The sequence below is a fragment of the Callospermophilus lateralis genome, unplaced genomic scaffold, assembly GCF_048772815.1.
Source record: "Callospermophilus lateralis isolate mCalLat2 unplaced genomic scaffold, mCalLat2.hap1 Scaffold_329, whole genome shotgun sequence".
In the NCBI taxonomy this organism is placed as follows: domain Eukaryota; kingdom Metazoa; phylum Chordata; class Mammalia; order Rodentia; family Sciuridae; genus Callospermophilus; species Callospermophilus lateralis.
The window spans coordinates 1,364,672-1,376,587 of record NW_027513853.1 but is presented as its reverse complement, the minus strand read 5'-3'; the positions used below and the strand labels follow the sequence as shown (position 1 = coordinate 1,376,587).

General features: G+C 36.0%; 1 non-coding gene across 1 annotated transcript; it reads left to right on the top strand.

Annotated features, from left to right (window-relative positions):
• Positions 1–11,603: 11,603 nt before the first annotated feature.
• LOC143386266 (U6 spliceosomal RNA) lies at positions 11,604–11,710 on the top strand. The gene has a single exon (XR_013089562.1). It is a non-coding gene; the product is annotated as a U6 spliceosomal RNA (small nuclear RNA).
• The last annotated feature ends 206 nt before the right edge of the window (positions 11,711–11,916 follow it).

Sequence of the window (11,916 nt, the reverse complement as noted above, 5' to 3'; positions counted from 1 at the left end):
AATATTTGTCCCAGTCAGTATGGCTGCCTGACCAACGAACAGCATAGCCAGTCCTTTAATTCCTGCAAAGATACTGAGGCAGAGAAGCAGGCAGACAGTGGCCCAAGCAGACTTGAGTAAGGGCAGTAAGCATGGGCTCCAGCCTCTTAATACCCGCCAATTAGCACAGGCCTAATGTGCAGTGAGCCAGGGCCAAGGAGAGCCAGGACACTTGGACCTTTCTTCCTACAGAGGCCTTGCCTGGTCCAATGAGTGTCAAAAAAATGAAAGTGGAGGCAGACCCAAATGGAGATTACAGGACAATTCTAACTCAATGGTTCACCAAGAGTATTGACACTTTCCATAACCTGGTTCGCATAAATTTGGAACAACAGTATTGGTACTTTTCCAATACATGTTTAATGTAAATATGGACCAATAGAGTTAACCAAAAGCTGTATGAAATACTACACTAGCACATTCAAGCTGCAATCTGCTACCAGGTTCCTTCTTGACCTCTGGAGTTGTTTTTATTTTTCACATTTGAATAAATCCTACTCTTTTCACTTTGCCTACTGTTGTCAGAAATTTTCATTCTTTGAATTTATGAAACAGGAACCAGGAAAGAAACTGGTGAGCTACTGGGGTTTGCTGCAACACTGGAGGGCATTAGCCTGCCTTTAGGATATGCAACATGCAACTCAGTAGTAGTAGAGAAGAATTGGGTTTGCCAGCTGCCACCCTCAGAGTTGATGCTAGTAGGCATCCTGCCTTTATTAGCTGCTAACACTAAAATAGGCTTTCTTGGCTGCTGAAAAGTCCTGCAGCTTCTGAAGATCCCACCTGTCTGCAGAAGCAGAGAAACTTTATTTTCCTTGTTTCTGTGTTTTCAAATGATGATGCCTATCTGACAAAGATCATTAGGAAAAAAAAATTCAGGAAAGGTAGACTTGCCAATTGCCACAGAAAGGTAAATCATATAATGAATATCTGTGAGTGTCTTAATAGGAAAAATTTGGAAAGGGCACATTTTTGTATAATAAGTTATAAATGAGTATTGAAATTAATGGTTCAGAATTTCTAAAGTACAGAAATCACTGTTCTTACCTATGGTAATAAACAGAAAAACCCTGTAATAGCAAATAAAGGTTATTTATTTGCTTTTTGTTCTGTCAAGGGAGTCAGCCCCAATCATTCGAGTTGTGAAACACCTCAGTGCAGACAGAGAGAAGAAGGTTGAAGCTTCTCTGATTGGTTGTTGTTTTCAGGGGAAACATGAGTTGAGAGACTAGAAGTGGAATAATATCTGATGGTTTGGGGAACATATTTGTGTTGCTCTGTTTGGACTGAGTAGGAAGTAGGAATGGCAGTTAGGGAAGTTGGTGGTCACTAACTAGATCCTGACCCCTTAGAGCTCATTGCTGCAGTAGTTGTGCTTGTTTTCTTGCTCTCGTTGTCGCAGAGGTTGTGAGTTAGCTTTGTTATCATTTCAGACTGGACCATTGTCCCTTTATATATTCACTACATCAGAATACACAATTTTGTGCAGAGTAAATTTTAAAGCAGTTTATAATCATCTTGAAGCATAAGGCTCTGAATGCACTGCTTTTTAAAATTCAATTTAGATATTTTGTGAGAAATATTATAGTTTTGGTTTGGTTTACTTTATCTATTTTGAAAGGTGATGTATCTTGCACAGGTTGTGGTTTATTTTTTATTTTTTTTTTATTTTTTATTTTTTCAGAGTAGAAATTAGAAGTGTATTAAAGGACAGCAGAAAAGACTTCACCCGGAGGAAGAAGGGGTCCCAAGAGGTGGGAATCTGTGGAAGGGCTGTTCTTTTCCCTTTTTATAGTTCTTTCAGTGATGGAATGTAGGTTGGAGGCCTGAGGGGTGGGACACAGGTGACCTTAATTATCACCTTTTGGGATGGGCTATCTCCAAGTCTGTTGGGGGCTGTTTCCTGAGCTCCATTAACATTTCTTTGAGGTGGACTTTGGCCTAGGGCCTTTCCAGGACTTCATTAACATTCCATGAGTTGTCTTGCGTTTTCCCCGAGTCATTCCCAGCATGGCCTCCATTTTAGATTTCACTTGATATTAGACCCGATTTACCTAACTACACTGACTACCTAATTTTAAATCTGGCTTCATTCACCCCTCTAATTTGGGAACTCCTTACTGCTGTAAGGAAGGGGGGTGAAGATCTTTCTGGCTTCTTCAGGCTGAAAAGGGACGGTGTGGGGCAAGTAGTTTGGAGTCCCCCTTTAAAAATCGGGTCTATCGAGTGGTCCATGATAGAAGTCTGATTGAGAAGTAACAGACTGGAGGGCCATTTGAGTGATGGGTGGTCTATAAGAGAAACAAGAATTCATTAGTACTGGAACCAGATTGATGTAGCAATAAATGCCATAGCACAGGAATATGCCAATGAGTATGATGGCAAAGACAAAGACTAACAATGTTTTCCACCAGGAAGTACCAAGAACAAGGAGCTAAGATATTGTTTTCATGACAAATTTGCTGAGGACATGGCTTCTATCTGAGGATGTAAATCTTTAAGGATATTCATCACATTGCCAGAATTGTCAGGGATGTAAACACAACATTTAACTTTTAGGGTTACAGATGTCCTTTTACTTAAGATACAGTTTAATAATTTAATGTCATCTGATCTTGTAAAATCCTTTTATTAGTATGACCTCTGTGTCTAATAGAGAAATCTTTAATTCTGTTACTTAGGGTTGGATAACCATACTAGCAAACACCAGGCCTACCTGTGTAGGTTAGAAATAAAGGCCTTGAACTAAAAACTATCAAAAGAAACTGCCAGAGTAGTTATCAGGCATTCCTGTCTGAGAATCTCTTTTGAAGCCTCCAGTTTACTTATTTATGGAAGTTACATTTAACTATTATTTTATTTAAAATGCCCAGGAATAGCTGTGTTTTGGCTTTGACTGTCTTTGCTAAGTGTTTAAGATGAAGCAAGTCAAACTGACTTTTGTTTCTATCTATTGTTAACAGTCAGCTGAGTTTCCTTGGGAGTCCTCGGGAACTTTACAGCAGCTTTTCAGATCTGCTAGTGCCATTTGCGCTAGGATGGGTCCAGGCCTTGCTTGACCATGTGGCTTCCCTCGGAAGCATCAGGGATGTCTCCCTTTTCTGATGACCCTCCTCTTCACAGCAAATGCACTGATTGGCTTTCTGTCCTCTACTGGTCTCATTATTCTCCCTGATTGGGAAGTTATGTGGCCCAGAGTTGCAAAGCTCTTTGGAAAAGTCCCCTATCCCCTGACTCAGACTGACTCAGAGGGAAAAGCCAATTTTTTAATTTTAAAACTTGATCTTAAACATCTAGCAAATAAGTTAACAGCCTTATATTAAGAGCACTGGGCTTTAATGTCTATCTCTCTATCTTGTAGGTGGTAACTCCTTATCTTAAGTTGACCCAGGTTGTGAGATCTTAAATCAGTACCTCTGCAAAACATTAACAGGCAATCTTTAAGCCATTTTAAAAACTACAAGATAAAATTATCAAGAGTAAAAACATTTAGTTCATGTAATAGCTACCTTGAATTTTGGTGGAGTTATACATTATATCCCCTGTTTGAGATCCTAGTAATCTTGACAAAAACCAACTTTTGGACACAACTTTAAAAGTACTGAAATCTAGCCTACTTCTTTCATAGTCACTTCACATGCAGTGAGATGGGACATAGAGCCTTATCTCAAGTAAGGTGGGGCTCTTCATAGATCTTAAATACTATAGTTCTGAAACTGATCTTTGCTTTTTTAAACATTATTTTACAAAGCCTACATAAATTGTTGTGAACTTGAGCAAACATAACATAATATCACATCTAAAACATGAATTAAAGAAAGGCTGAAAGCTTCTAACCTTTTGTAGAAAAGTAGCAAAGTACTTTTGTGTTTTACAATAAAACCTTTACACAGATTAAGCCCTCATTAACTTAAAAATACACTTAAGTTGTATCTCAATGTAAAAAGTAACATGGAACTTTACATGATAACAAGTCCAGTTATAGAACACAAATGATAAATAAATTTCCAACATGTTTTTCTTTTAAGCCTAAAATTACCATACAACTTTAGAACACAGCTTGATATAATGCTCTTTCTAAAGCTTCTACCTTACAGACTTTTATACCTGGAAGATATGAACACATTATTAGCACCAATTACATTGATGTTTTTGTATTAACCAAGTTTACCTTTTAAAGAAATAACCCAGCACAATTCTCTAAAACAGCACTTGTTTAACCAGCTGTTTAATTTCTTTAAGATTACTTGCTCAAAAACTTACACTTGTAGGCAACTTACACAGACCTTCTTTATATCATTTACTTAAACCCTCTTAATTACTTAATCATATAGACTCTTATCCAGAAACACATTTTCCCTCTATGAAATCCATACCTAGAACCTTCTAGTTTCTTTTTTATCTGTTATCTTCCTTCTGTTCACATTTTGAAACAATATTTGTAAATTTTTGAATTTAAGCAGATTTAACATTTTATTATTGCCTTTTTGAACACCTAGAAAAACATAAGCTTAATTTTAAAGACATCTTTACTTTCATCTGTTTACCTAATTTAAATTGAGCCATTTGAATCACGTGAATCAAAGATACTTGGATCCATTTTTAAAATTTTTCATGAGCGCTCCTCATCTGTCAATTGTCATATCACTGCATGATATATGGACATACATACACACATACAGACATACTGACATACAACACGTAACACAAGTGTAACACAACACAATAGTAAAGGCCTTGTTGCTTTCTCAGGTGAAATCTTATTGCAATGTTTAAAAACTCCATAGTTGATCAAAAATAGAACTTATCAAAAAAACATTAACTTGTCTGTCGGATCAAAATCATGAGCTCAAAAAAATACAAAATCTAAGAAAAAAGCAAAAAGTCCTAGAAAAAAATTGACCGGCCTGTAATTACTCTCTGGTTTAATCTAGTTTGAGTTCCCATAAAAAGACACTTTTACTATTTTTTCCCCTTGGGCCTCAGATCTGTCTCCTACTGAGTGCTCCAGGCTTCTTCTATTTGCATATCAGCTTAAGTCCTGGCTGAGGTCTGGGAAAACTGGAATTCTGAGCACAAACCTCATGCCTAAGGCATTTTAACCATAAATCACAATTTTCAGGTTTGGATGTTGAAAATTATGATACAAGTTTAAGATACAATTTATAAAATTTTATACCTTTACATCTTTCTACACTAGAAAAACTTTCTCACACAAAACTGAAAATAGGATCTCTACCATCAGAAGAAATTTCTTTAGGATCATTAAGCCACTTCCTTTGTTCTGAAGTTCCTAAAGTAGTATAAAGTTTTATTAAATCACCTGGAGAAAATCTTAAGAGAACCACACACTACCATGTATATCCAAAATTAAGCTTTAAAAATTTCCAAGACTGTTGCTATTCAATGTTATTTCAATAAGCCAGACCAACATCCCAATCCAACATTTTCTTTTCCTGAATCTTACACACTACGGGGAACAGATACCAAATCATAATTTACTATCCTTGCCCAAATTAATGCACTGGTACACCTAGTGAAATCTTTTCAGGCTTCCCAGTTCAAAATTGATAAAAAAATAAAACTGAATGATTGAGAGTTACTTGCCAACTTGGAAGTAGAGTTCTTTTAATTTTTTTTTATCCTAAGTATTTAAGTTCTCTGGCATTAATTATCTGAAATCACAAACTAAACAATTACCTAACCCTAACTTTTAACTGCAAGATTGTGCAATGCTTCAAACTCATTTAGATACCAGATGTTACAATGAAACATCATCTTTTAGACACACATTTAGCCTAGATTATCCCCAAGAAACAATCAGACAACTAGATAAGAAAATATCTCTCCAGGTTTTGAACTTCCATTTAATTATGACTCCTATCAGTGGCACCATAGATTTTCCCATGAGTGGACCAGATGTTTTCACATAGGGGCAACTATAGGTGTAAAATTAGGGGTCTCAGTGTGACTGACTTTACTGCATTCAGGTGGAGTAATCCTTGCAGTGCAGGGAAAGAATGAGGAAATTCCCCAGAGCAAATGGCTCTGGCAGCTGCTGGGAAATCCTCAGTCTCCCCTTTACTTATAGGATTAGCACCTTTGGATAGACCCAATCCCAGGCAATCTGGCATATCTCCTAACTTTCCAGTAGAGTCAGTTTTTATCTGCCTTAGGTCTTGAAGGGGGAAGAGGGTATGTACTTTGATCGGATCAAATTTTTCTCTTGATTTTTTTCCTCAGTGAGTCCAAGATTTTCTCTCTTCATAGCAGATATCATAGCTAAGTCTACTTCACACTGTTGGCATAATTTAGGATTTTCCCTTAGAGCAACGAAAATCTGAATGTACAGCACCTCACACCATTTCTTTTTTGTAAATTTTATCAAACTGTCCCAGTTTTTCAATACGCAGGCTTGTGGTGCACCTGGCGTATTGAAGAGAGAGAAGCTCCCGTTTGAGTGAGAAGAAAACAGGACTCAGGCGCCCACACTGCGCCAGAGAAAACTGTTCTCATTAGGAACGTCTCCCTAGGTTTGAGCTTCCTAAACGGTCCAGAAAACCCGTCTCTCACCTTGCTTTGCCAAGGGGTTTCTGGTCCCTTTTAGCAAAGTGCTAGGGTCTCAGTTTGCCCTGTGCCAGAGACCCTGGGAGGATTCAGACTTAAGGGCATTACTGCATCCTCCCGGCCACTAAAAACCCATTGTAAAGAGAAACATGATCTCTTTTGTTGCCTTTGCTCTGTAGACTAGCAGATTGCCTGAGGAGTTGATTCTAAAAATGCCTCTCTTGCAGCTTAAAGAGAACACAGCTCATTTTAAACACTGGGCGGTAAAACAGACTATTGAAAGTTACCTATGCACCTTAGGGAACCTGGGCAGATTTTACTAATTATCCCATGCCTTTCTCTCAGTCCTACAACCTGAATTGCTATCATTTCTGACCTGCGAAGGAAGGGGAGCATCCAGGAGGAATGGATGCGAGTTTGGGAGTGTTGCGTAGCCCATACGGAGGCAAATGTGATTGGGGCTTTCCCTCAGTGCCACTCATCTACTGCTCACCCTAGATACCCCTGAAGGCTGTCGGGAGGCTCAAGAGAAAGGAACCTTAGGAATCATCTGAGTGTAGCCCAGACCGGAATTCCGCAGTTGTTCCAAACTCCTTCCCCCACCTCCACGCATCCGAGGCAGATCGGGATTAGGGACCCCATGTACTCATGCCAATTGCTCTCCGGGCCCAGACAGAAAAGTTGGAAGCAACTTTGGCAGAACCCAACATGCCTGCTCTGTATTGAACAGGTGATCGAGAGCTGCCTAGGCCTGGAAACCTCTCACCCGAGTCTTGAAGAGTGGCGGCTGCACTAATTGCGTTTAAGTAGCCGTCAGGTACCCACCTTACCCTCCAGAGAGAAAGAGAGAGAAAGATGCACCTCAAACAGACATGGGGTGCGTGCACTTACCTCGGTGTAGAATCTCGGTATGGGACCTCCAATATGAAACCGCTGTTCACCGGTGACGAGTTCTTGCTTCCCTGATGTTGAAGAATAACACCAAAGAAGCACGCTGAGGCAAGGTCAGAGTAGAAATTAGAAGTTTATTAAAGGACAGCAGAAAAGACTTCTCCCGGAGGAAGAAGGGGACCCAAGAGGTGGGAATCCCTGTGGTTTATTTTTTAAATTTTCAGTTCTCCCCTAGCAGCTTAGCAGTCAGCAGGTCCAGTTTTCACTTACCTCAAAGCACAAATAAGATATTTCCATCTGGATGTCTCAAAGGCATCTCAAAACAAATGGTTAAACCCTTTTCACCTATATATAGAAAACATTTTATACTTGTATTGACTCTCCAAATACTGACTGAACTCTTCTTAATTTTCATTTGTATTGACTTATCCTAGCTTTTAACTGTCTCTTGAGCAGGCAAGTAATTGCAATATACCCCCTAACTGGTGTATCTTGTGTCAGTCTTTCTCCCCTCCTACATATCTATTCTACCAAAGTTGTATTTCTAAAGCATAGCATTTGCGTTAAAACATGAAGTGAATTCCTTCTGTAATATACAGTAAAGCCTATATGTGATAGGACATTTTGTGTCCTTTCTGAGCCCACCTTACCATAACCTCCAATTATGGTACCATATCCAAGTATCCGAGGATCTGAATATATTTTGAGTCTCACAAAAGATTTTATAACATCATTTATATGATTCTTTTTCTGTTTTCCCATCTGTTGATTTTATATTTATCTGAAACTTCAAATTTATATGTAATAAAATCCCTCATTTAAGCTTTCTTAAAATTAATTGCTTTTCCACTGTGTCTTTATAGCATTTATCTTACCATTCTTGCAGTATACTTGATCATATAACCTTCTAGGGCTATACTAAATTAGATACTTCATAGCATACTTTAATTATTTTATTATCCCCATTGTACAGAAACAGAGACAATAGCTAGTTATTTAGATCTAATATTTAGTTTTGTCCTTTATCCATTGTCCTAAAAGATTCTTAAATTTTTGAAGGGTTCTTGTACTATACTTGCTTCTTTTTTCACTAAAATAAGGGACTTAGAATGTTTCTTTATCTCACTTTTATATTGGCTTCCTCTAGACAGGAGTCATTTAAAATCCCTTTAAAATTTTTCCCTTATACGAATTGCTTCTCAAACCCATGAACATGACAAACTACTAAATTGCTTATAATATTTCAGAAATATTATAAGAAATAAAAAATATATCTCAAAAATTTTGTCCATGTAATTTAAAATTTTCCTTCTTGCCCTGCATATTCACAGTATTAAAAACAGACCTATACCAATGGGTAAACACTATGATTCTATATTTCAAAAAACTTAAAGATTCAAGTAAAATTCTATTAGAGCTGACGAATGAATATAGTAAAGTTGGAGGATACAAAATCTGCCTATAAAAGTCAATCATGTTTATAAACCAATGAAATTGATTAGAATTAAATCCAAAAAGAATTACATTAACAGTAGCTACAAAATAATTTAACTATCTTTAAATAAATTAAACAAGAAAATCAAAGAACTATTGATGTAGAGTAAATACTATGTGCAAACTATACCCCTGAAATGGAGTAATATCCAGAATATATGAGGGACCTGAAAAGTTCAATAGCAAAAAAACAGAAAAACCAATTAAAAAAAGCAATGCAATTTAATAGATATTTTTCAAAAGAAGACTTATAAATGGCTAACAGATATAAGAAAGAATGCTCGGTGTCACTAATTATCAGGAAAATAGACAGGAAAACCACAATGCATTATCACCTCACTCTAGCAAAAATGGCTGTTTTCCAAAAGACAAAAATAGTCAAATGCTAGCTATGAAGTACAGAAGTGGAAAACCTTGAACACTATTGGTGAGAATGTAAATAAGGAGAACCATATTGAATAGAGTATGCAGGTTCCTCAAAAAATTAAAAATAGAACTACCATATGATCTAACAATTTAATTACTGGCTATATATCCAAAAGAAATGAAATTAACAGGTTGAAAAGACTTCTGCACTTCCATGTTAATTGCAGCACTATTCACAATAGTCAAGAAATGGAATCAATAAACTGATAAATAATAAAGAAAATGTGGTTGCATATACACCATGTATTCCATTATTCAACCATAAAATGAATGAAATCCTGTGATTTTTTCAATAATATGTGGGGAACTAGAGAACATTATGTTAAGTGAAAAGTTAGACTAAAATGCAATCACTGCATGATCTCACTCATATGTGGAATCTAAAAAAGTTGATCTCATAGAAGCTGAGAGTTGAATGGTGATTACCAAACACTTAGGAGAATATGGCTAAGGGAAAAATGTGTAATTAAAGTGGAGTAAAAAAGCACACATGGTATTTTCCTTTAGTATTGACTACAGATGACTATTTATATACTGTAGATTTCAAAAGGTTAGAAAAAACAATATTGTTTTTCATAGAAATAAATAATAGATGATAGAGAGGATTCTTGTTAAACCCTGATTTAATCATTACATAAGATATAACTCTATGAAAACATTACATGGCACTCTATTATTATGTAAAATTGTTGTCTGTCAGTTTAAAAGTGTAATAAAATATTAACATGTATTTTGATTCTTTGAAAAAAAATTTAAGTGGTGAATCAATTTGTTGATTGATGAGACCCCTTCCTGTCACCAGGGCACAGTGTCTCACGCCTGTAATCCCAGTGGCTTGGGAATCTGAGATAGAAGGATTAAGTGAGTTCAAAGCCAACCTCAGCAAAAATGAGATGCTAAGCAACTCAGTGAGAACCTGTCTCTAAATAAAATGCAAAATAGGGCTGGGGAATGTGGCTCAAATGATAAAGTGCCCTTGAGATTAATCCCCATTACCTCCCAAAATATGTATATATTTAATTTTTCTATTTAATTTCAAAAATTGTTTGTTTTAGAATATGTTTGGAGATAATGCAATGATTCATCAATTATTGTCTTAACTGACACCAAAAAAAAATGCTTCAAGTAAAGCATATCTAAGGGAAAATTAATGTTTTGGGCAAATATATGCTGGAATTACATAGCTGAAAAAAAGAAATAGAAGACTTTGTAATTATCTTCTTGAGTCACAATTCCTTTGTAAACATGTTTTCATGCAGAAAACAAATCCAGATTCAGTAAAGAGAGACTTTAATTGAAAGGATTGTTACAAGAATGAGAAAGAGAAAATAGAAGGAGGGAAATTACTTTCCAGCATCACACAGTATCTATTAAATTCAACATTACCAAAATTGTTTTATATTATAGTTTATACTATGTGATATGTTCATTCAAAACTTCCCTTATTGTGGACAACACAGAGGCCAAACTTCAATATGAACTCAGCTCTCCCACACGCTTTAGAACAAGTTAGATGTTATTAGTCCATACACCAAGAACCAAGAGATTTAGGGAGGTAGTATGATATGGTACTCATTGCAAAGTTTCATCAAAAATCCTACGATTATTTCCTTTGAGTCCTTCTTGTTTACTTTCCAGTATCCCACTTTGCTTGTTACTCAAATTAAGCTCTACAATGCTGATATTCTTTGTGTATTTACTTCAAAAAATTATAGTCTGATATTTTAGAAATCATGTATATTTTAAAAAGAAAGTTAAGAAGTTGCATCAAAACAGAAAAAAAGTGAAAATTAGTTGTGATCATATTACTGATGAATAGATATTGTTAATGTGTCTGGATCATATGCATATTTATATATTTTTGATGATGCTGTCCCTAAATTTTGTATCTTGCTCTTTTGTATTTCCTGTTTTAACATATGAATAATAAAAATTAGTATTAAAAATTTAATATAATAACCCATTTGATATGCATAATAGTCCCTATTGTAGTTAATGTGTAAGTAATTATTATCATGACACATAGAATATTTAATTTTTTCTTTTGAATTTTCGAATAAATTAAATAATACTGAATCAAAATCACAGTGCATGATATTTGGCTCTATCATATATATATATATATGTTATATGATTATTAAATGACATAAAGGACATGAACATTTTTTATGGTCAAAAATATTTCTGTGCTCGCTTCGGCAGCACATATACTAAAATTGGAACGATACAGAGAAGATTAGCATGGCCCCTGCGCAAGGATGACACGCAAATTCGTGAAGCGTTCCATATTTTTTTCTCTCGCCATGCACAAAAGTTAATTCAAAATGGATCAAGGAGCTAGATATCAAACCAGAGACTCTGCACCTGATAGAAGAAAAAGTTGGCTCCGATCTACATACTGTGGGGTCGGGCTCCAAATTCCTTAATAGGACGCCCATAGCCCAAGAATTAAATACAAGAATAAACAAATGGGACTTACTGAAACTAAAAAGTTTTTTC